At 38.7% G+C, this 20,789-nt stretch overlaps 1 protein-coding gene across 2 annotated transcripts in view; it reads right to left on the bottom strand.

Moving 5' to 3' along the window:
* LOC122808951 overlaps positions 1-20,789 on the bottom strand; it is a 787,628-nt gene that overhangs the window by 455,949 nt on the left and 310,890 nt on the right. The gene's annotated exons all lie outside the window — the stretch shown is intronic.

Here is a 20,789-nt window from a genome sequence, read left to right as displayed (position 1 = left end):
TTTCTTGTTTTCTATCTAAAATATCAACAAAAAATGTTCTCTTACAATAATTGTAAGTTTCATCAATGATTTTAATAAACTTATTTTAAAAAAGATAGTCCTGCTGATTCATAGTCCATAAACTTTTTGAAGTAAGTGAAAAGTCACAAACATTATATTCTATAATATTAAAAATTATGTTATTAGAGTGAATCAACAAAGTTCTGTTACATGCTTCAGTGTTATGAGTCCAGTGACTGAGATAATTGAATGAACAATAGAGACACCAACCACCAATTTCATCTCCTGGAACCCATTTGCATCTTCAATACAGAGTGGCAGGAATTGGCCAAAAGCTCAGCCCAAGTAAGAATAAGAACATTTAAACATAATTTTCAACCACATGAAGGCAATTGTAAAGGGTATAATGTTTCACAATATAAATTCTTTTATATGAGAAATGTTTTACAATGATAAATTGAATGTGCTTGAAGTATTTACATAAGAGAATGGTGTGACTTCTAATTCTGTGGCAAAGAGTGATGGAGCCCTGAATGTGACCCAGATGACCCAGCAAGATTGATTACTGTTTTGGAAGGGTGTGGAAGGGCTGAGGTGAGAAGGAGTGGCATTTTGTTCTCATGATCATTCCAGGGGGAGAGTTGGAATTTCTGTCTGTGACCTGATATTGTGTTGGTCATGAAGGTGTGCTGTAATCATAAGATGGACTGATATTAAGTTCAGTATTAGAGTATACAACTGGAGCAAACTGGCATTACATGTGGTAACATACATGATATCAGCAGCTACACCCAGTGAGACCATCACAGAGTATCTTCCATGTACACAGTGGTGTAGGTAATGTTACTAGAAGCTTTATTCCATATTTTCATTGTCCCCTTCTCAACCAACCTACCACCATCATGGTGCCAACCCCTGGGTAATCCCTGGGGCAGTAAGTTAGGGGCAATTGGAGTGACAATCATCAAATGATCTGGTGGAAGGTGAAAAAATGAGGAGGCAAAAAAAGAAAAGCTTTCCATTAAAAATCAGTATTTGACCAGTGATCTCAGATACTTACAGCCACTGAAATGGGTCTGGAATTTTGGTCAGGACTATAAGGCTTCATCAGCTGCCATGATAACATATCCATCCTCAGGATGAAGTTGTATTGGATCTTGGCTTTTGATTACTGTCTCCATGAAAGGTGTAACTTTTCTATCTTTATAAGTTGTCAGTCCTTGTTTCAGAGTGCTAGCTGTAATAACCTTACTAATCTGTCACATGACCTAGTAGGACTACTGTCTTCATGTGATCTGAAAATGTTTATCTGTGCCAAGAGCTTACCAAATGGAATTAAAGATATTATTCTGCATAAAACAATCTAAGTCAATAAGTGCACTATGACAATTTGTCTTTTAGCCAAAAGATGAAAAACCTGCCTACAAAATGGGCAAAGCCTACCATCTTCTAAGTAACTGAAGTCACATTGTCTCACATGCTATACTCATAAGGCAAACATCCACAAAACTAGTCATAGGTGTCTCCATAGTGAGACATACAGCTGCATCAGTCTCCCCCTGATTAAGGAAAAGGTGATGGATAGTTGCTTGTCTGGAATCAGGATTCACCAGCTCACACAGGCACTCAAGTCTTTAAACATCAAATACCTTTATGATTCTGTCACGTGGGAGTTAACAACCTCAGACATACCCATCTTGATTATATGAACAGGGACATAAAGGAGCTCTCTAACTATGCGACCCAGCCAGATATGACCCTAGCTTTCAGCAACAGTCTACCTTTTCCAAGGGTGATACCTCAGTATGGGCAAAAGATAATTAACTTCAATAATTGGCTTAACTTTTGCTGCCAGTCATGGATGTACAATATCTGTCAGCCAGGGAGGACATGGTCAGCAGATCATACCTTATCATCAGGGATGGCCTTTGTCCTCTCTAGGCTTCCATACATTGGCTAAAATATTTTCCTTTTTTAGGCAATACTGGCTGGACCAAACTAACTATGTAACAAAACAAACTAAGGAAAACTTAAAACTACTAATGATCAATGCTAGGAGTCTAAACAAAAATCACCACTCTCTACAAGCTGTACTTACCCTAGAGGGCAGAGACATACATGCTTGGGGCAGAGACATACATGTAGTGACCAAGACAGGGATAAAATTGGCAGAAAGCAATCTGGTGGTACAGAGCTATAACACCTTCCATAAGTTTAGACCAATGACTACATGAGAAGGAAAGAAAGGTGGGGGTATCTCAAGCATCCTTCAGAAAAGGCTCACATATAGGATGATAAAGTGGCACAACGCCCTTGAGATCACATATAGGATGATAAAGTGGCACAATGCCCTTGAGATCACATATAGGATGATAAAGTGGCACAATGCCCTTGAGATCACATATAGGGTGATAAAGTGGCACAACACCCTTGAGATCACATATAGGATGATAAAGTGGCACAACGCCCTTGAGATCACATATAGGATGATAAAGTGGCACAACGCCCTTGAGATCACATATAGGGTGATAAAGTGGCACAACGCCCTTGAGATCACATATAGGATGATAAAGTGGCACAACGCCCTTGAGATCACATATAGGATGATAAAGTGGCACAACGCCCTTGAGATCACATATAGGATGATAAAGTGGCACAACGCCCTTGAGATCACATATAGGGTGATAAAGTGGCACAACGCCCTTGAGATCACATATAGGATGATAAAGTGGCACAACGCCCTTGAGATCACATATAGGATGATAAAGTGGCACAACGCCCTTGAGATCACATATAGGATGATAAAGTGGCACAACGCCCTTGAGATCACATATAGGGTGATAAAGTGGCACAACGCCCTTGAGATCACATATAGGATGATAAAGTGGCACAACACCCTTGAGATCACATATAGGATGATAAAGTGGCACAACGCCCTTGAGATCACATATAGGATGATAAAGTGGCACAACGCCCTTGAGATCACATATAGGGTGATAAAGTGGCACAACGCCCTTGAGATCACATATAGGGTGATAAACAGCATGATGCCCTTCAAGTCCATCTTACCATCAACAAAGTCCCTTAGCATATCCCGGTGAGCCCCAGAATGCCCTCGATGACCCAGGAATGTCACAGCATCTACCTAAACAAATTAGAGTCACTTAGCATTAATCCAAATACCATATTCTTTGGTGACTTTAACTATCCAACCATAGGTTGGGAAATATATACCACCTCTAACATGCAAGCCCAGAGATTCCCGACTTCATCAATACAAATGCCGTGGGACAGCTAGTCAGAATACCCACTAGGGGAATAGCATCTTTGACCTTCTAATCACTAATATGGGAGAATTATACTCTCTCCACATTATAACATCCTCAAACCTCAGGTCCAACAATAAATCCATCTCCAGCATAATAAAGATAAAACCAAAGTTCCACATGGACCCAGGTACTTTTCAAAAACTTCTGTAAGACTAACTTCCCATTTCAGAGTCATTCCCTGGCTCGACTGAAACTCCCCCAAACCAGTAAAGCTCTGCTATTTATGTGGAAATATAAACAACCAATTTTCATCAGCATGTACACAACTGCATAGAAACAGCTGTACTCAAAATAAGCAAATGTGAAACAAACCATAGAAACAATCTGCCTTGGTGGAATTACAACAGATATAAGGTCTAAAATAACAGCAGAAAATAGCAGCCACAAATAAAAATTGAAACACCCATCAAAAACACTGACTTTTATTTTGAGCTGTAAATTACTAAATTTTTTATGCACACTAATACACATGGATGGATATTTGCTAGATGATATTATTAGAGAAATGTATTTTTATATTTATAGTGTTCTAGTTAGATTATGTTTATGGTTAGATAACTGTGTGTTTTTTCTTGATTTAGTTCTTGTCACAGACCTGATGAAGACTTTATTGCATTAGTTAGCCGAAAGCAATTTGAGTTAAAAGTCTTATATGCATGTTATGCTTTTCTTAATATCTAATTTTAGGTAGTGTTTTCCTTAACTAGGATTTTTAATTTGATCTATCAGTAGTAGTGTGTAGGGATGGGTACTTGTTCTAAAACGCACTTTTGTACGGCCCAGTTTATGTTATTTGCCTTGAGTAGGCTGGTTTAAAATTAAATAATATGTACATTTTCATATCTACTTTTAAGTAAATCAGAGCTGGGATGTTTACAATTATACATAAAAGCTGACAGGTTTAACACTGTTAAAATATTTCTGACTTTGTATAGGTTCATATATTAGTTCTAGGCTAACTGCACCTTGTGTCTCTAGGGTAAATACTACAACCATTATACCACCTTCCCACTAAGGAGCACTTTTCTGTGATGAATAAAGGCTTGTTGCTTTGGAACACTACCTGGGTTTCATGATCTTTGGAAATTGTTGTGACTGAGCTCATCAACGAAGATTTAAGTTCATTAGTTTCTCTATTTTTTTATTTTTTTCCATCAACATTTGTGGTGGTAAGGTGGGAACCAGACAGATTCCTGTGCTTGTTCGTTTTTTAAATATTAAGAAATCATACAACCCCAGCTCTCATAAAGTTCCAGTTCTTGAAGGCACTCTCAAAGGTCATACACAAGGTTAAAGGTGCAATCTTGACCTTCAGACAATGCCTGAACAGAAGTTGCGTGTTTTCCCTGTGTCTCTGTGCACTGTCTCCCATCTCCTAAGAACATGTTGAGTGCTTCCACCTCACACTCACCCAACAATGGAGTTGTGGGCCGCAGCACAGACTGTAGATGATGAGTGTAGGGGGAAGAGTTGTATAAACCAATTGTGATGACTACTATCTTCCAGATAAGAGGATGCAGATCATAGGCTGCATGCCATGTCAGGGCTAGCAACCTGATGGTATAAAAAAATGAGTCTAGGTGAGTCAGTTGTGTTGACTAATGTCACCAAAATGGCAAGGATATTTGTTGGTGATAAGTGGGTTGATTGCATACTTTGACATGTGCCAGAGACCCATGTTAACAGTGCAAGGGGTGCAGGTGTCCCTACTTGTCAGTGTGTGCCCACCATAAAGCCCATAACACCCAGTTGCCCTGGGTCAATAAGGTAATGGCTGGTTGCTCTGGGATAACGCTGTTGAGAGAAAGCTGAACATAAAACCCTCCCAAACATGAACTAAGGATCGTTGCACTCAGTGTGGGTTCACTGACATGATGGAGTTTGGAAGTGGATGACATCATGGTAAGGAGACCTGACATCATCTGTATTCAGGACAGAGCAGCAAAGTCACTTGGCTTGGGATCCAGAGTCTACCACACCGGAGGAGGACAAACTAGAAACTGTGTGGGAAATGTGGTAAAGGAAATGTTTCTGAAGACAGTGAGAGATGTCAGCATTTGCAGGACTTAATAGATAAAGCAGGAAAACATGAATTGGAGGGTGTGTTGAATATATGTATCTAGACAGAGCCAAGGTCCACATGAGTTGAGCAACAGGCATAAAGAAGGACAGGCCATTCTAAACTTTTGTCTGGAAAATGGCTTGATGGTGGCCGACACATGATACAGAAAGAGGCAGAGATTATCACAAGATGACTTACAAGAAGGGCCAACATACAGTTCATTTAGTCTGTCTTCTATTATGGAAAGGGCAATGGGGTAGAATCAGTGACTGCAAAGTCATCCCCAGTGAAACAGTCGGCCTACAGCATAAATCACTGGTTGCCACAATCAGCTGCAAGCAGTGGTCAGAGAAGGTCCAAGGTCATCAGAGATCAGGCTGAAGACAAGGAAGTTGAAAGGAGAGAAAGCATAACAGTTCAAAGAATTACTCAGGGGTCTAGAACCTCGGGAAGAACAGTAACTAGATGGAGCTGGAAGAAGAATGAAAACACCTCGAAACAGCTGACATAAACGAATAGGCAGAGCAGTAGAAAATAAGATGGGAGACGAGCAGTTCAGATTCAGCTCAGGGTGCAGCACAAACTACTCACTGTTTGTAGTGAGGCGGGTAGTTGAGAAACAGCTAGAGATGAGGAAAGAGTCCACCCGGGCATTCCTAGACTTGGAGAAAGCATATGACAAGGTCCCAGGAGACATATTTGGGCAGTTCTGCAGTGGATCAAAGTTCCAGAAACACTGGTAGAATGAGTGCATGCTATGTACAAGGACCCAGTGACTCAAGTATGAACAGTGTTTGGACTCAGAGAAGTTCCCTGTGGAGTGGGTGTGCATCAGGGTTCAGCTCTGATCCCATTATTGTTCATACTGGTGATGGTCTGCATTAGCAAACAGGTTGGGGGGCAGATCTGCAAAGGGGCTATGTGTGGATGACATGGCCCTGCAAGCAAATTCTGGGAAAGATCTTCAGCAAAGAATAGGGGACTGAATTGCAAAATGTAAGGAACATGGGATGAAACTGAGTACAGATAAGAGAGCAACTGGGGAAAATTAGAAAAAAGATGAGAATTGAGACAGACAGGAAGACAGTAGAACAGGTTAACACTTCAAGTATCTGGGAGGGCTGGTGGAGGAGAAGTGAAGTCTTAATGAGGAGGTCAAAGTTAGAATGAGAGAGGTTACTGCCAACTGGCACAGAGTGTCAGGTGTAGTGCATGACAGAAGAAAGCCAAAGAAGCTGAAATGTAAGGTGTACAAAACAGTGATACAACCAGTACTACTGCATGGTACAGAAACCTGAGCAGTAAAGGCAAACCATTTGAGGAAGCTAGTGGCAATGGAAATGAAGTGCCTGAAATGGGTGGTAAGATGCACACTGTGGGACAGATGAAGAAATCAGGACATAAGAGCAGAAGCCAAAGTAGCACCAATTGCAGAAAAGGTCAAAGAGAGCAGACTGTGGTGGTTCAGACACGTGCAGAAAAACAGAAGACAATATGGTAAAGATCTGGGACAGACAGGGAGAAGTCAAGAGGAAACACAGGCATCCAACAAAGACATGGATTGATTCTTTGACAGAACAGCTGTGAAAGTCAGGCATGACTGTTTAAGAAGGTAGGAGAGTGGTAGTGAATCGAGAGACGACAACAGTTGGTATGACACTTCCACCCCATCCAGAAACTGGGAAAAAGGAGGTTAACGATGCTGATGTAAGGCTTTGATGCCACTTTTTTGGGTGGTATTTTTGGATTAAAATGAAAATCTCTACAACATATATTACTTATCTGGTAGAAAAACACTAGGAGACTCACCACGAGTAAGGCTGTAGGTCAAAAATAAATACTGCTGTATCCAAAAATTGCCCACTTTTGGATACAGCAGTATTTATTTTTGACCTACAGCCTTACTCGTGGTGAGACTCCTAGTGTTTTTCTACCAGTGTTCATATTTTCTTCACCCGGAGACTCTGTTGTGTGTTGCGGTATTCCTTCATTGATATATTACTTATCCTAAGGGAGACTGTTATTTCTATTAATAAGTCTCATTAAGGCTTATTACTAAACTGTGATGTTCACAATGTCTTGGATAATTTGGCATATACAGCTATTTGGGACATTTTGAAATGTTATGGTTTACCTGTACAATTGCTTACGGTTTTATGTAACGTGTAGTTGTTCTCATGTAATCCTTTTAATTAATGGTTTGCTTGGCAAAAGATATTAATCCAAACAGGTGTTAAGCAAGGATGCCTTTTAAGTGGAGTTATTATTAGTTTAGCAATGAATGCGTTTATATGCGATATAACTAGACGACATCCTATGGCCCATTTTGGGACCCTGTTCATGGCGTTAGACTAGCGTTATTATTATCTTTTTCGTATGTAGACGATCTCACGTTTGTAATTAGAAATAAGGAATAGATGATTTCTGGTTTTCATTTATTGACTTGTTTGTTGCTTAGTGTTGGATTACATTAAAATGAACAGAAATATTATGGTAGAAATGATGACATTTCTGGTATTGGATACGTATTACAATTTTGAATGTTACCTTTGTTTCTATGGATTCTGTTTTTTTCTACATGGGAAAACTTGTTGATTAGTACATGCCTTGATTTGGAGAAATGGTCAACCTTCCCAATGTCCTTTAAAAAGAAAGTATACATTTTACTCGCAATTATTATAAGGAAGCTACTTTTGGGCAAGTGTATCCTTTATCTCAAAAAATTGAGAAAGACTTGTAAAGTATGCTTTTTACATTTTTATGGGCTGAAACTTGAATCTTGTAGAATGTAATATATTTTATTGTTAGGTTTAACTCAGCCCATTTTCTGTTTTTGTAAGCTTCATCTATGTAAAATATTGCTTCTTTTTTGTGGTCCTGTAAAAGATCTTGGGGAATTTTTTATGAAAAAAGTATAAAGAAATTTGGGAGAGTGATTTTTTTTAGCCAAAAGAAAGATAGCTTATTTAGTGATAATGAAAGAATAGATTGATAAAATGTTTGCATGGAAATTACGTAGCACTGATCTTCTTCAGTTTAGACATCTATGGTATGTACAGGTAATGGATTCTTATTATTTTGAAACACCGTGCCAGTGATACCAAAATTAGTATTTGTGAACGGCAACAGCATTTTTTGTATGGTGTTGAGCTTCATGATTTCTTATGAAGAGTGATGCTGAAAAAACTGCCCGTAAAGAGTCAAATAAAATACATCCTCCGAGATTTTGTGTAATATGTCCATTAGAAGAATCCATAGATCATGCATTGCTTTTTTTTGTCCTAGAAATCAGAATTTCTGGGATGTTTTATTCACTCATTTTAATGTTGGAGTTTCACTTCTACTTACTATGAATATGCTATTGTATGGTAATTACTCTTTTTGGTCACAGTGTATGGAAGATATATATGATACATCTGTGGTGAGTGCCAATTGTATGGTCATTACCCTTTTAGTGCCACTTGTATGGTCATTACCCTTTTCAGTCACAATGTATGAGAGATATGTATTATACATCTGTAGTGAGTACCATTTGCACGGTCATTACTCTTTTCGGTCACGATGTATGAGAGATATGTATTATACATCTGTAGTGAGTACCATTTGCACAGTCATTACTCTTTTCGGTCACAATGTATGAGAGATATGTATTATACATCTGTGGTGAGTACCACTTATACTTTATGGAAAATGAGGTGTGATGAGTTGCTTTGTAAGTCGCGGAACAGTGCTTTGTCTTTAGATTTGTTGAAAAAATTGTTATGGCATAAAGGTTGGGAACATCTTGTTTTTTTATTATTATTATATTTTATCTTTTATTTTGTATATTTATATATATATATATATATATATATATATATATATATATATATATATACACATACACACACACACAAACACACACACACACACACACGCACGCATATGGGCCCACTTTTGTTCTTCGAAAATGCATTTTTTTGAATAACAGAAATATGAACCCATTTCAGCAAAAGTGCACTTAACCCAAAGTGCACTTTTGCGACACCATTTCACCAAAGCACATTACAGAGGGGATAAGGTAATATACCTGCTTCCCCACTGTAGTTGGATTGTGGACTTAGTATATAAAAAAAAAAAAAAAAAAAGAAAAAACACTCTATATACAGTTTTGCACACCCTCCATGTGTGAGGCTGCTCCCCCCACACCCCTGCTATTTATGTACACTAACTCTGAGATTGCACTACAGTGGGGAAATGGGTATATTTCCTTATACCCACTTTACCATGTTTTGGTGAACTGGTGTTAGTGGAAGTGTACTTTCCACCACCGAAGCACAGTACACTGGGGATAAGGACATATACTGGTTTCCCCCCTATAGTGTGATCTCAGAGTTAGTATTTAGAAATAACGGGGGTGTGGGGGGCTTGTCCCCCCTGCAAAAGTCTGTTTGCAGTGTGTGTGTGTGTGTGTGTGTGTGTGTGTGTGTGTGTGTGTGTGTGTGTGTGTGTGTGTGTGTGTGTGTGTTTTTTTCTGTGAACCGGTGAAGTGGCTTCGTACTTTTGTTATTTAAAAAAAAGTGTTTTCAAATAACAGAAGTAAACCTGTATACATATATATATATATATATATATATATATATATATATATATATATATATATATATATATATATATATATATATATATATATATATATATATATATATATATATATATATATATATATATCATATATATATCATATATATTCTATTTTCTAGCAGTCTATAAACATTTATATTATTATGTTTTTTTTTTAAACTTACCCTAATCTTTTTGATAGGTGCTGTAACATCTTGTACATCTTCCTGAACTATCCCAAGCTCTAGCAGATGGGACCTTGGTTTAATGTCTCATCAAGACTGCACACTCAGGACAGCAACATCCCTCTAATGCTGCATTGCAACGTCATCAATTTAATCACCTGGACAGAGAATAGAACACACAACCTTCTAGTGGTCCTGCACAAAGGTGAAAATGCTACCTGCTGAGCGAGCTGCTTGCTGTCTCACTGATACTGTCACATTTATGAAAAGTGCCATGGATTTTGCTGTCAGATTTTACTTTTTTTCTTGTTTCACTTGTACTGATTTACTTTTGTCCATGTGTGCAGATGTAAAAGTAAATAATATAAAGCCTTTTCTAATATTGGACGGAGCAGTGGTGCAGCAGTAGTGTTGTCACCTCAGAGCAAGATGTTCTCTGGTCTGCTTCTCGGGCCTTCTGTACGGAGTCTGCATATCCTCCATGCATTTGTGTGGGTTTCCTCTGGGTGCTCTGGTTTCCTACCACATTACAAAAGACAAGCATCTGGAGTGTTTCTCCCCAGGCCTCTACTGAAAATTGGCTTTGTTCCAAGTCAGACTTTCCTGGTAAACAAATGATAAATAAATAATATTATGTATGTGAGGTATATCACTTAACAATCTAGTCTGAAAGGGGACTGTTTTTGTTCCTCTGATCCAGTTTTAAAGGCTATTGCTGACATGATTTGTACTGCTAGGAGTCAGCTACACTGCCATCATTAAAGTGAAAATACAGTAGCTAGCATTTGAGTGTGTGTGTGTGTGTGTACATACATACACACATATATATATATATATATATATATATATATATATATATATATATATATATATACACATATCAAAAGCCTTCTTAAATGGCTCAGATAAAATTCACACAAGGGTTACCAACCCCCACAGATCACATACACATCTTCTTAAATGGCTCAGCTAAGTTCACACAAGGGTTACCAACCCCCACAGATCACATACATATCTCCTCCTTTACATGGCTGCATGATTAGCTTGTCTCCTCCTCTTTTTAACTGTGCTATAAATACTGCAAGTAAAACTTTGAAAAGTAGATTTCTGAAGAAGTTCATATTGCTCAATAAAAGCAGCGAACGAAAGCGCTTAAATCTACTTTCCGTGTCAGCGTTTTCTTTGCTCCAGACAGGCCACCCAGGCCTCACCACAAAGTATAAGTTTCATTTTCCTGGTAGTAGCAATACGTTTTGTATATATATATATATATATATATATATATATATATATATATATATATATATATATATATATATATTTATATATGGTACTGGAGATATGCTATAGAAGATTTAATTGTACAAAAGTCGGTTTATATTTATAGAGGTTATGGTGTAGGACAATAAAGTTGTACTTATGAAAAGGATGCATAAGTTTAAAATACAAATAATTTATAGAAGTTGTGGATATAGGAAAGGAGTTGTGGTTTTAGAAAACTTGGCTTAAGTGTATATACTCAGAATTTGAAATGTAATGCGCAAAGATGTTTATTTCTGCTTTACTGAAATTATTTGAAATGTTTTAATGTATTTGACATTTTAAAGTTAAATGTATTTAATGCTTAAATGTGTTAACATTTATTAATGTTCAGTTTTCTGTCTGCACGACTCATGAAATTAAACAATTTTTTTTGGTTTGGATCGGTTGTCAGTTTGCCCAGCGCAAAGGAAGTAACAAAACTGGTGGTGGTGGGGGGGGGGTTCTACTTAACCATAAGATAGAGGTTTTCCTGTTTCCTCACCAGAGGTCCATCCCTCGGCAGTGTACTTATCTCTAGCTATTTGAGTTTGAGATCATACGTAGCAGATTTTGCAAATTCATGTACCATATGCAAGATTTAAGTTTTATTTTTATCTTATGGGCCATCAACCTTTTCTGCTCATTTTTGAATTCTTATTTTTTTCATTTTGTTATGACTCATAGTATTTTGTTTTAAAAGACTGCTAGTAGTAAATTATCATGTGCTGACCAAATGTACATGAGTTTTTAGAATTAGTTCTTCCATGTAAGCAGCGGTTAGCGTTGTCGCCTCACAGCAAGAGGTTCTCTCGTTCAATTCTCACTGGGAGAACCTTCTGTGTGGAGTCTGCATGTCCTCCCCATGGTCAAGTGACATTTAAAGACATGCAGGTAGGTGCGTGCGTGAATGGGTGTGACTTCCTTGAAGGTTGGGCATCAGGCTGGCACTGTAAAATATCAGTCTGGGACAGGAATGTAATATAAAGGAATTGAACAGGGGGAGTCTCTAAATATCTATGACTTGATGAAGGATCAACAATAAAATGTCAGAAAATACAAACAAAACTCAGTAAAGAATATTTTAGAAGACTAGAACTAATGCTGAAAATAGCCCTGACATCTAGGAACAAAGTCCAGGCTATAAACCAGTTTGTTCTTGCTCTCCAAACAGTTTTGGGGTGATTGTCTGGCCCCAAAAGGTATTGGATCAGTTGGACAAGAAAACAAGAAAAATGCTTCACGCTTATTAAATATATATAAAAATCAGTGTATACTAAGACTATTTATCCCTTGTTCTGAAGGAGGTATGGGCCTCATTTAAACTGATTACATGTACAGATCTGCAATCATAGGACAGCATACATATCTGATGACCTCATCAGATTCAAACATAGTGAAAGTTTTGAAACACAAAGTGAACAAATCTAAAATGACTCCCTGCTTACTTTAGCAGAAGCATATTGTTGTCAAGCAGGAATCAAAAGCAAACCAGAAACAGATAAAAAAATCAGGCAGCAACTGTGTCAAAAAAAAAACAAAACAAAAAACAGAAGAAATATAAGGAGCAGGATCCGATGAGAAGGCAAGAAATGTGGAAAAGGCATAAGTATAGTTGCAGGTACAGAAAACTACGGAAACTACCTCACATCAGTCAAGATTTGACTCAGGAATGGTTAAGGGGAGATAAATGTAAACCAAAAGATGTAAGTTAATATTAGTGACCCTGGATAGTGGACTACATACACATTCGCTTGCAAAGTCCATTGAACATGCTTGACTGTCTCAGTGGTCACTGTCCCATCAAAGTCCTCAGATTCTCTTCACATTATACTAGAGCACATAAGTTCACTGAATGTCATAACCTCTGTAACGTCCACACTGACATCTTCAACAACCATCTCTCAGCCATAAATCGGTCCTTCCTTAGGCATTTACCTCTTGACGAGGCTGTATTTAAATTCAATACCATATTCCTTAACATTCTCACTGCTCTTGCCCCTCACATTCAGTTAGAGTCAAATCAATCATATCTCCATGGCTGACTTTCTCCACTTATTCCTTAATGCAAAAAAGACACAAAGCTTGGAAAATCGGTTCCAGTACTAAACTCACCTCCCACCTGTAGCACTATAAAGAACTACACAGCCTTACCACAAATACATCAACAATGACAAAAAGAACTTCTACAGCTGCTCCTCAACCACGCAATCATTCAATGCAAAGAAATTCTGGTACTCCATAAACTAAATTCTTCTTCCGGGCAACCCCTCTTCTCCCAACCCATATCCTAACAAGAAGCAACATCTAACTTCAATACTTACTTCATAGACACTATCAGCAAACTATCAACACAAGCCAACTTCAGCTGTAATGTTAACATCCCACCTGACTCTCCCACATCCTCTAATTCCCAACAGGCCTTCCCTTTGAAAACTGTATCTACCAACTATATTAAATCCTTGCTTCTTAGGCTAAAACTCTGCACCTCCCCATCCGTCGATAATCTACCTCCACTCTTATTTTAAAAAGCAGCAAACTCAATTGCTTTCCCCATCTTCATACTTATCAATCATTCCATTACTGAATCAAAAGTTCCCACAATATGGAAACAATTACATACACTACCCATTCACAAAGGAGATAACTCCTCTGAACTTGGCAGCTTCAGGCCAATTGCTATTCCATCTCGTCTTTCCAAAATATTAGAGAAATGCATTCACAATCAAATCCTGCACTACCTCATACAAGAAAATGTACTTACCTCTACACAACATAGCTTTTGAGCTAAACATAGCACCTCCACAGCCCTCATATCCTTCATAAACACTATTTCCCAAGCCAGGGTAAATAACCAACTTATCTTTGTCCTATTTCATGATTTCTCAAAAAACATTCAACACTCTCTCAAACTCTCTGCTGTTGACCAAGCTCTCTGAACTAAAGCTATCTGCTTCCACTGCTTCCTGGTTTTCCAGTTACCTCAATGGTTGACACCAGTCTGTTAAATGGCTCTCAACTACATCTCCTCCCCTTCCTGTCAAAATGGGAGGACCTCAGTGATCAATCTTTGGCCCATTACTGTTCAACAACTTTAGCAACTGTTTACATCCTGTCCACAATCATCACTTGTGCAATATGCAGATGACTCCGCAGTCTCACAACTGCAAATTCCCTCTCTGACCTAAACATTATCACACAAAAATCCTTCTATTCCATTGAAAATTGAATCAACAAAAATCAGCTGACTCTAAATCCTAAAAAGAAATAACTCCTGCTTTTTGTTCCCAAAACCATGAATCATCTTAAACCCTGCTTATCAATCTGTTCCCTAAATAACACCCCTATCACAGCAGACTCTCATACCAAGCTTCTTGGGTCATCATTGATGACCAACTCAAATTTAACCTGCACATTCTCAACAGCATCAAGAAAACCCACGAAAAACTTGGACTCCTTTAAAGAAACAAAAAAATTCTCTTGAGCAAAGCTAAAATCTCCCTATCCCAAGCATACCTTCTTCCAAGCCTACTCTATGGATCATAAATCCTCACCAATTTTCAGTACACTCTATAATCTAAATTAGAAACAACCTACAATAAAGTTGCCAGATTAGCAGCTGATCTTATTTACTCTGGTCACCACTGTCTTGCTCTTAAAAGCTTAAACTGGTTAGAATTTCCTCATCAACTGCTTCACAGTCAGATTCAGATCATACATTCCATACTATATCTACCCTCTTTTTGTCCTGACATTGTCTCACTAATTTCCCTCTACATCCCTCCAAGAACTTTCCGTAGCTCTGACCAAAACAGTCTTCAAATCTACAAACCCAAAAGCAAAATAGGACATTACATTTACAACTACTCTTTAGCCCAGTCCTGGAATAAATTCCCACAACAGATTATATCCATCACTTTCAAAAATTGAAGACTGCTACCAAAATTTTGTAAATAGTACTTTGCTAAGTCACTGTAACTACCCTCCTTGTCTGTGCACACTACCCAAACCTTTATAAATAGTACTTGTCTATGCCACTGTCACTACCCTCCTCGACTGTGCACGCTACCAAAAACCTTTCTAAACAGTACTTGGCTATGTCACTGTAACTACCCCCCTTGACTGTGTATGCTACCCAAAACATTGGTAAATAGTACTTGTCTATGTCACTGTAACTACCCTCCTTGACTGTGCACGCTACCCAAAACCTTTGTAAATAGTACTTGGCTAAGTAACTGTAACTACCCTCCTTGACAATGCATGCTAGCAAAACCTTTGTAAATAGTACTTGGCTATGTCATTGTAACAACCCTCCATGACTGTGCACACTACCCAAACCTTTGTAAATAGTACTTGGCTAAGTCACTGTAACTGCCCTCCTTGACTGTGCACACTACCCAAAACCTTTGTAAATAGTACTTGGCTAAGTCACTGTAACTGCCCTCCTTGACTGTGCACACTACCCAAACCTTAGTAAATAGTACTTGTCTATGTCACTTTAACTACCCTCCTTGACTGTGCACGCTATTCAAAACATTTGTAAATAGTACTTGGCTAAGTCACTTTAACTACCCTCCTTGACTGTGCATACTACCCAAATGTTTGAAAATAGTACTTGGCGAAGTCACTGTAACTACCCTCCTTGACTGTGCATGCAATCCAAAACCTTTGTAAATAGTACTTGATAAGCCACTGTAACTACTCTCCTTGACTGTGCACACTATCCAAAAGCTTTTGTAAATAGTACTTGGCTAAGTCACTGTAACTACCCTCCTTGACTGTGCACACTACCCAAAACCTTTGTAAATAGTACTTGGCTAAGTCACTGTAACTACCCTCCTTGACTGTGCACGCTTCTCAAAACCTTTGTAAATAGTACTTGGCTAAGTCACTGTAACTACCCTCCTTAACTGCACACTACCCAAAGCCTTTGTAAATATTACTTGACTAAGTCACTGTAACTACCCTCCTTGACTGTGCATGCTACCCAAAACCTTTGTAAATAGTACTTGGATAAGTCATTGTAACTACCCTCCTTGACTGTGCACACTACCCAACCCTTTGTAAATAGTACTTGGCTAAGTCACTGTAACTACCCTCCTTGACTGTGCGCACTACCCAAACCCTTTTTAAATAATACTTGGCTAAGTCACTGTAACTACACTCCTTGACTGTGCACGCTAACCAAAACCTTTGTAAATAGTACTTGACTAAGTCACTGTAACTACCCTCCTTGACTGTGCACACTACCCAAAACCTTTGTAAACAGTACTTGGCTAAGTCACTGTAACTACCCTCCTTGACTGTGCACACTACAAAAACCTTTGTAAATAGTACTTGGCTAAGTCATGCTAACTACTCTTCTTGACTGTGCACACTACCCAAAACCTTTGTAAACAGTACTTGGCTAAGTCACTGTAACTACCCTCCATGACTGTGTACATTACCCAAACCTTTGTAAATAGTACTTCACTAAGTCACTGTAACTACCCTCCTTGACTGTGCATGTTACCCAAAACCTTTGTAAATAGTACTTGGCTAAGTCACTGTAACTACCCTCCTTGACTGTGCACACTACCCAAAACCTTTGTAAATAGTACTTGACTAAGTCACTGTAACTACCCTCCTTGACTGTGCACACTACCCAAAACCTTTGTAAATAGTACTTGGCTAAGTCACTGTAACTACCCTCCTTGACTGTGCACACTACCCAAAACCTTTGTAAATAGTACTTGACTAAGTCACTGTAACTACCCTCCTTGACTGTGCACGTTACCCAAAACCTTTGTAAATAGTACTTGGCTAAGTCACTGTAACTACCTTCCTTGACTGTGCACACTACCCAAAACCTTTGTAAACAGTACTTGGCTAAGTCACTGTAACTAACCTTCTTGACTGTGCACACTGCCCAAAACCTTTGTAAATAGTACTTGGCTAAGTCACTGTAACTACCCTCCTTGACTGTGCACACTACCCAAAATCTTTGTAAATAGTACTTGGCTAAGTCACTGTAACTACCCTCCTTGACTGTGCACGCTACCCAAAACCTTTGTAAATAGTACTTGGCTAAGTCACTGTAACTACCCTCCTTGACTGTGCACGCTACCCAAAACCTTTGTAAATAGTACTTGGCTAAGTCACTGTAACCACCCTCCTTGACTGTGCACGCTACCCAAAACCTTTATTAATAGTACTTGGCTAAGTCACTGTAACTACCCTCCTTGACTGTACACGCTACCCAAAACCTTTGTAAATAGTACTTGGTAAGCCACTGTAACTACTCTCCTTGACTGTGCACACTACCCAAAACCTTTGTAAATAGTACTTGGCTAAGTCACTGTAACTACCCTCCTTGACTGTGCATGCTTCCCAAAAGCTTTGTAAATAGTACTTGGATAAGTCATTGTAACTACTTTCCTTGACTGTGCACACTACCCAAAACCTTTGTTAATAGCACTTGGCTATGTCACTGTAACTTCCCTTCTTGACTGTGTACACTACCCAACCCTTTGTAAATAGTACTTGGCTAAGTAACTGTAATTACCCTCCTTGACTGTGTACACTAGAAAAACCTTTGCAAATAGTACTTGGCTAAGTCATGCTAACTACTCTTCTTGAATGTGCAGATTACCCAAAACCGTTGTAAATATTACTTGGCTAAGTCACAGTAACTACCCTCCATGACTGTGTACATTAACCAAACCTTTGTAAATAGTAATTGGCTAAGTAACTGTAACTACCCCCCTTGACTGTGCACACTATCCAAACCTTTGTAAACAGTACTTGGCTAAGTCACTGTAACTACCCTCCTTGACTGTGCACACTACCCAAAACCTTTGTAAATAGTACTTGGCTAAGTCACTGTAACTACCCTCCTTGACTGTGCACACTATCCAAACCTTTGTAAATAGTACTTGACTAAGTCACTGTAACTACCCTCCTTGACTGTACACGCTACCCAAAACCTTTGTAAATAGTACTTGGTAAGCCACTGCAACTAGTCTCCTTGACTGTGCACACTATTTATTTATTTATTTATTTGCATTTGTTTAACCAGGATAGTCCATTGGGCTAAAGAACCCGTTTTAAATGGAGTCCTGGGGAGAAAAGCTCCACATACATAATTAACAGAGAATGAGGATAAACATAGACATTACATGGGGTTCAACATGAGAAAAATAACAAGTACAGGGGAAATACATTTGATGGGGTAAAACATAATACAATGTACATAAGAAATCATGCAGAAAACAGCTGAAACAAGGCAATAAGAGATACACCAAATTAAAAAACAAAAATATGCTGCCTGGTGTTCTTATAGTCCGAGTAGTCAGAGCTGAAAGAGTTACAAGATGAAAATAATATGTTATGAAGGGTGAGAGCAGGAGCATTGCCGTGAGGAAGATAGATAGGAGTGGAGTGATTTTTTGAAGGATGGGAGGCTTGCGATAGTACGAATAGAGGGAGGAAGGGAGTTCCATGAGCGTGCTAGAGAGAAGGACAGGAGGTTTTGTCCAGGAGGGTGGTGGGGTCTGTGTATTTCTATGAGGTTTTGATTGTTTGATCTTAGTTGTCTTTGTGTGTGGTGAATTTTAAAGGTAGAAGAGAGTGAGGGGCAGAGGGTTGGCTGGAAAATCAGTTTGTGAGCATATGTGAGTTGGGTATATGAGAGGTAGTTGGGTAGTTCTAACCATTTTAGTTGGTGGAGTGGTTCACAGTGGTGTATAGATGATTTGTTAGAAGTTGCAAATTTGGCAATTTTATTGTAACAAGAGGATAGTTTGGTTTTGAGGGAAGATTGGAGGTTGGTGAGAAGGGGTGCTCCATAGAGGAGGGAGGGTAAGAGAAATGTAGTTGAGAGTGTAAGTTTGGTAGCTGGGCTAAGAAAGCGATTACGACGGTAGAGCATTCCAAGTTTTTGGTGTGTTTTTTTTATGTTTTTTAGCAGATGGGAGTGGAATTTAAACTGGTCATCGATTTGGACTCCTAATAATTTGGTTTCTGATACAAGTTCAAGGGGAATGTTATTATGGCTATAGATGGAGAATGATTTAAGATCAATGTTAGTATTTTTTGAAGGGGTAAATATCATGAGTTTGGTTTTAGTAGCGTTAAGGGCTAGATGGTTGTCTTTCATCCAATTTTCAGTGGTGGAGAAGGCTTCCTGGGTAAGCTTTAGTAGAGTTGGTATGGATGAGGCAGTGCAGATGATTGTGGAATCATCTGCATATTGAATAATATTAGCTTGAGGGATGGCGTGATAAAAGTCATTAATGAAAATATTGAAGAGAAGTGGGCCCAGGATGGAGCCTTGTGGGACACCTGTAGGGGTATTTAGAAAGGAAGAAGTGGCTTTTTTCCATTTGACTGCTTGTTGTCTGCTGGAGAGATAGCTGTTAAACCAGTGGAGTGAAGTGAGAGAAAGGTTTAGATTAGATAGTTTAGTAAGAAGTAGGTTGTGGGATATAGTATCAAAGGCCTTGGAAAGATCAAGAAGAGTGGTAGATACAATGAGTCCAGAATCCCTAGCTTTGTTAACAGTTTCAAGGAAAGATAGAAGGGCTGTCATAGTACTATGGTGGGGTCTGAATCCATGTTGGGTGTGGGTTATTTGATTGTTGTCCAAGAGGTGGGGAAGGAGTTGAAGGTGGATGCATTTCTCCAAGACTTTAGAAATAGGAGAGAGGATAGCTATAGGACGAAAATTGGAGATGTCAGTATTATTTCCACCTTTGTGTAGCGGAATAATATAGGCTACCCAAATCCTTTGTAAATAGTACTTGGCTAAGTCAATGTAACTACCCTCCTTGACTGTGCACGCTTCCCAAAAGCTTTGTAAATAGTACTTGGCTAAGTCACTGTAACTACCCTCCTTAACTGCACACTACCCAAAGCTGTTATAAATAGCAGTTGACTAAGTCACTTTAACTACCCTCCTTGACTGTGCATGCTACCCAAAACCTTTGTAAATAGTACTTGGATAAGTCATTGTAACTACCCTCCTTGACTGTGCACACTACCCAAAACCTTTGTAAACAGTACTTGGCTAAGTCACTGTAACTACCATCCTTGACTGTGCACACTACTCAAAATCTTTGTAAATAGTACTTGACTAAGTCACTGTAACTACACTCCTTGACTGTGCACGTTACCCAAAACCTTTGTAAATAGTACTTGGCTAAGTCACTATGACTACCTTTCTTGACTGTGCACATTACCCTAAACCTTTGTAAACAGTACTTGGCTAAGTCACTGTAACTACCCTCCTTGACTGTGCACACTACCCAAAACCTTTGTAAATAGTACTTGGCT

This window comes from Protopterus annectens, chromosome 1.part1 (assembly GCF_019279795.1).
Source record: "Protopterus annectens isolate FY-2018-M chromosome 1.part1, PAN1.0, whole genome shotgun sequence".
NCBI classification, from domain to species: Eukaryota; Metazoa; Chordata; order Ceratodontiformes; family Protopteridae; genus Protopterus; species Protopterus annectens.
The sequence above is the reverse complement of the archived record's forward strand: the minus strand, read 5'-3'. Positions and strand labels throughout refer to the sequence as shown.